The sequence below is a fragment of the Montipora capricornis genome, chromosome 11 (genome assembly GCF_036669925.1).
Source record: "Montipora capricornis isolate CH-2021 chromosome 11, ASM3666992v2, whole genome shotgun sequence".
NCBI classification, from domain to species: Eukaryota; Metazoa; Cnidaria; class Anthozoa; order Scleractinia; family Acroporidae; genus Montipora; species Montipora capricornis.
Window position 1 is genome coordinate 21,428,165 of NC_090893.1, and position 6,107 is coordinate 21,434,271.

Here is a 6,107-nt window from a genome sequence, read left to right on the forward strand (position 1 = left end):
CAATGCTTCTGTTTTACGAAGGTGTATAACTTTAGGGCTTAACTTTAGTAAACTTTAGTATTACAAAGCTGTCAGATGCTCAGAGGGCACGCTTAAACTTGTGGTGAAAAGGGTTGTGAGGGAGCTTGAAAATTATCAGAAGCCAATGTTTCTCAATTCCCATTTATTTTCTTCAATCTTTCTCGGTTCAGTACTTTGCTAGTAACCACATGTCTTCTCAAGCTATTTACCCAAGACTTCTACCGTGGCACTACAGTGATAGACAATACCAAAACAATATGTGCACTGTTAGAGCTACATATTACGCAAGGGCAACTTGAATCTCCTGGAAGACAACACACAGCTCAGTTGACATTTTATATGGAATAAATCGCTGTGTTACTTCACTACCACACGTAAGCAATGCGTGTCTATTTTTTCTAAAGAGGACAGGAATTTCTTCTTTCTGACAAATGATTAATTAATAGGCCGGTAGCCAGGTTTTTAACCTCAGAAAATTATCTGTTTCGTCGTACGAACGTGTGAGGACCTCTGCTGGTATGACTTCTGGGTGACCCCTTAAATGGTCTTAATGACCCCCCAACTTGAAAAAATTTTTGGAACGGTGCACGTACCACAGGCAACCCAGTGTACTCTCAGGGAGGGTCTAGTTATGCAAAACTTGAGCTTCATTTTTCTATTGTTTTGGCCTAACATGGCCGTGTTATCAAGTGAATGCAATCAAAGAATCACGTGATTAGACTGTCATGTTAGTGTACAAAACAATGGCAAATTATGGCTAATGTTTTGCATTACAATAGAGTCAAAGTCCCAAAAGACTTTTTCCCTTTTGTTCTATGCACAAACATGGCTATAGCGATATTTCTTGTTTACAAACATTGACGTCACATTTCTTTTGATATTCAAATTTGCCAACCACGGAACAAAACAAGTCATTGTTTCAACAGCCAATTAGGTTCTGGTTGGCATATTAATAACAATGGGTGACGTCACGAGAAACATCGCTATTGTGACTTCAGGTGAAAACTTCCTATAGGAGCATGCAAGAATAAAAGAGAGGGAATCTCGACTCCCTTAAAAAATTAAAACTAAGGGTGCGTTCGATTGACTCTATTCCGGAATAAGAATAGGCGGAGTGGTGATTTGAAACGGTATGTCTGGCGCTTTTGAAGAAACAAGTATAATAATATATGCTTGAAATAGCATTTTAGCAAGTGTTTGATAATTTTAACGTGAATCTCCGTAAAAACGAAGGATTTCTAACTTCTGTTCCATGTATTCCTATTCCGGAATAAGGTGAATCGAACGCGCCCTAAGATAAATGCGCGGAAACACTTTTTTCGGGGTTGGAAGCTGAATAATGAATAATGAATAACTAGTATAAATAAAAATGAATGATGCATAATTGGGTCTGAAAACGCCGGAATAATGAATAACGCAGTTATGCCAGTGGAATGATGAATAACAACGAAGAATAATGAATAACCTACAAAAATTTAAAAAGATTAATGAATAATTCGAACAAAACACACAAAGAATAATGAATAATCGAAATCCAATTATTCAGCTTCCACCCCGGAACTTTTTCTGCGCAGGCAGTTTTTTTTCGATGATGAGCTCCTGTTTCGATGTATTTAATTGTCATTTTTGTCGCGGTCAAAGCTTTCTCAATTTACTTAAATTCACACCGGCGGACCGAGAGAGTCGTAATATAAGCTCAAAGGCTTTTGAAAATCAGTCATTTCCAAATCCAACAAATTGGCTTACGTCATAGCACGAAACGCCTTTTGTCTTAAAATGCAAAAAAGTTAGTTTCTTAAAATTTACTAAGAATCAAACATCATAATTTTATAAGGTATAGCCATGTCTTCGTTTCTTTGAAGTCTTAATCCTCATAGAAAGCAAGGATCATCGTCAGACACCGATTCAAAGATGCAGGATTAAATCGATAGTTACTCCAGAAGTAATCACAAATTTAAAAGGAAGTAAAAATTAATGAGTAAAATTCCTTTTGAGAAAATTGGATAGGATAAATATTAGGATGGTTTCTAACGGTTTTGGGCTGTGGAACATTTTTCAGCAAATCACTTATGATGGATGGCGTAGACGGAATGATAAAATCTGACAAGCTCTTATCAATTTGCATGACAGATGACGACGTCAACGTACGGACCAGATAGTCGACGGGGACTCGCCCCTTCACTTCCAAGATCAAACAGTCTATTCACCAAGCTAATGCTATTGATTTCTTTCCTGTCTGGTTATGAGAATTTGGTGTTATATCAAGATTTATTAAATGCATTTTGAAATCACTGGTGATCCTTGCAATCTGACTGGCTCTCAGCAGTGCGATTTATTCCGAAATCGAACTATTTTTTGCTCTAAATCGTACCATTTCCCCAGCCAATGGGAGACGAACATTAACACAAAACAATCAATCAGATTTCAAGGCTTGTTTAAGGTAACCAATCAAATTGCAAGAAAATGAAAGACAAAGAAAACCATTGTGTGGTAACTTTTGTTCCCAACTGGATCAATAAAATGTTGGTACTGACTAAAATCCTGTGTTTTACCGATTAAATAATTATTGTGTGATTTCTAAATGGATCAGTGTAATAAAGTGGTAATTGAACTTCGTGTCGTGCAATTTTGGTCTGAAATCATCGTTATGATTTCAAATCGAACTCGCGCTGGGCACTTGTTCCATTGTGAAATCACACGTATGATTTCAGACCAAATTGCACTCCACTCATTTCAATTATCATTATTAATATCCCCTGGCTGATAATATTCTTCACTCAATACCTGTCTACCTGACAGTATGTTGAAGTTGTTAAAGGGTCGAAAGCTCAACTATAAGGATTAGCATGGAAGTTTTTCTATATGAAGTTGCCGTATCACTAAAAAAAACAATTTAAGAGCTCTATCTGAAACGTATAAATATTTGAACTTCGAATAGAAGCAATTGTGAAGATTTTTTAAGCGGTAACAAAACGGAAACCCGAGGAATAAAGGCTTGAACGCTTTGAATTTTGCAGGCTTGTCTTCAATTGCCTCTTAAGGTCAACCTCGTTCCCAGGATCTGAGAACGAGGTTGTATATTCATGACGTGCTACAGCGAAAGAACAGAAATACGCACATGACTTTTTCTAACCTGCAATCAGGCCCATTTTTAGCTTCGTCCATATGTTCCCTTATGTCGTCGCTCGCTAAAACTGGACCTGACCAAAAGTCTCTCTCAGGTAAATTAAGGCATGGGTCTATCTCTTACAACTTTAGATGTAGACCCATAAAACTTTGTCAGCTGCTTACATTTTTAGTTTAAATCAATTTCTTTTTGTTTATTATGCAAATTAGGTCACGTGACCTCCATCCGTTTAAAAAGCTTGTTTTTGAAACGGCAACACTTTTTCTTGTGTTCTCAATTGTTTTACCGGTTGCATAATGTTAAGAACGATTAATACATCACTTCTGTGCTTGGCCTTTGTTAGATATTTAAAAGTGAAGGCGTCAAGATGGGTTAAAACTGCCTTGGGGGACTGGGTCTAGTTGAAAAAACCGTTTATTTTCAAAAACCGTAAAAAATTCAAAAAAGGCCAAGCACAGTTTTGTAGAAGCTTGCATTACACATTGTCCTAAACCAGTCAGGTTTAATAACTCGCAACAAAAGTGTTGCCATTTTTGTCTAAAGACATTTTATTGTTTTCTGGCCGCGTGCAGTCACGTGACAACATGAGCATAATTGGAACATACCAAATTGACAAAAACCACACATGTATGTGTCTGGCAAAGTTTCATCTTTTTAATGCGTAAGTGCTCCGAGTTAGACCACCCCCATCACGTTTTGATTAAATCATTGTTTACCCATGCCTTAATTTACCTGAGCTCAAGAATTCCGGACGGCCGACCAAACTGGTGATCTGATTGGCTGTTAAAACGCCTGAAGTGAAAACGCTACCGTGATTGCGCGCAGCTCACGTTAAGTCCTCGAGACTGATCCGCCATTAGCGTACAAAGAAATGGTAGCAGCCAAAACGCGGGGCCGGGGCCGGGGTCGGGGTCGGGGAGTCTTTTTTATTTCAAAATTTTTTCGTTTCAATTTTTGTAGTTATTCTCCCGTACTGTTATTTTCTAATGTTAGGCATCTTTCCTTCATCTGGAAATTAGTCAAAAAATATAAGGAACGTACGGAAGCTTCATCGTTTGCTTTTCGAAAAGAATTTCCAACTGAAATTTAATACGTTAAACCAAGTGATTCGCGCGTTAAGTAATGTCGCTTAATTGTTTTATTGTATGGCCGATGCATATTGGATTCCCGGATAAGATAAAGGACGTATATATCAACAGGAGGAGATGCTGATAAACTCGCAAGTAGACGGTGTAACGGCGTAACGAGAAACCGCGTGACGGGATTTTTATTTTGTAAATTCAAGATTTTGGAAGGACTAAATCCTGAATTCAGAAATACAGAAATACAAAAAGTATCCTAAACATGCATAAAAGCTAACCTTAGGCCTAATTAGGCCTTAACAAACGTTTTTAGGCTTATGGTTAGCTGTTATGAATGTTGGCTTCCAAAATCTTGAATTCAGGTTGTTTAAACAAAAAAACAAAACAAAACAAAAAAAAAATGGAAAAAAAATTCCCGTTACGCGGTTTCTCGTTACGCCGTTACTCCTCTTACTAACAAACTTTAATTATCTAATTGTACATGACATGGTTTGTCATAATATTTCCAGTTGAGTTGACTTAAAACTCGCATTCGAGAAGCTAAAATGGCATGTTTCTAGAAAGACCAGTTGTCCATCTTACCGTTTGTACTCCATCAAAAAATTAACGTCTTACTTATCATGATTTTACTAAGCGCAATCCTAGAAATACACTGCAACTGAAGATCACCCGAAAAAAAATTAACAAAGAAACCTTCATGGGCAAATACGTTAAAAGAATACTGTATTTCTCTCTTTTTTTTTTCTTTAAAAATCCATTGAGAAACCGTCCAACGACAAAATGATAGGTTATCTCAATTACTAATAAAAATGTGAAGCTTACAAGATTTCATATTCAGTGAAGCTCGGAGAAAGAATTTCACCGGCCTTTGCCGCAATATAGTCGTCGAAAGGTACAGAAAGGAAAGTAACATCCCCCATGCTTTAAATGTGTTTTTCTAAAATTAAAGCCAAAGGAAACTTTCGAGCGTGCATCTGCCGTATTGTGAAGTGGAAGTAAATCTGATTGGGCGATGAAGGACATGTCAATCAATCAAAAAAAGTGGGCGGAAGGAATTTCTAAGACGAATTAGGTGAGGCTCTGTTTTTCTTTTCCCCACCAACTCCACAGTACGTACCACGCGAAACTAAAATAGAGCCTGATCGCAGGTTAAACTTTTTTTGGTACTTTTTTCTACGTCATGTTGTTAATTTTAAAATTGATTTTTGGTATTGCTCAAGTAATAAGGGCATGGTCGCAATCATGATAGCGGAGTACTTTTCGACGTTTCTCCCTGGAGTGTGAGTATTTGAGTGACGCGTGATGATAAACATGTGAATGGTTCTGAAACTGTATACAAAAACCAACAGTATAGAAAACTAAATGTACAATATTTGTTCTACGTTTGGTGCGTTTTTTGTTCAATAACTTACAAAGTTTGATAATAAGTCGCTGCTATTTCACTCTTGTTCTTTTGAAACAAAGATAGAAAGGGAAAGATTCACTGTTGAATGCTCAAGTCAAAACCTTAAATCTCAGAAATCTAGTCACATTTTGCACGGCAAAGCAATCAGAATATCAAATACGTGCCGAAATTGGCAGCTCGTTTACTTTCCTCATTAATCAACAAATATTATTGTAATTTCTTTATCTCCTCATTTACGTTTCCTTCATCATTTTTTATTGCTTTTATTGCATCTCTGTATTGGACTCTATTTATTTATCGCCGACATTGCTCTCTCATTGTTTCCTCTTAAGTGAAGCCGCTATAATCCTCGCAGTTATGAACGCAATTTTTAGCAATAACGTAGAAAAGCCTGAAACATTCAGGACTTCAACGGCGGTGTCTGACATTTGCAGACTGCAGACTGCAGATAAATAGCGCTCATAAACAGTAT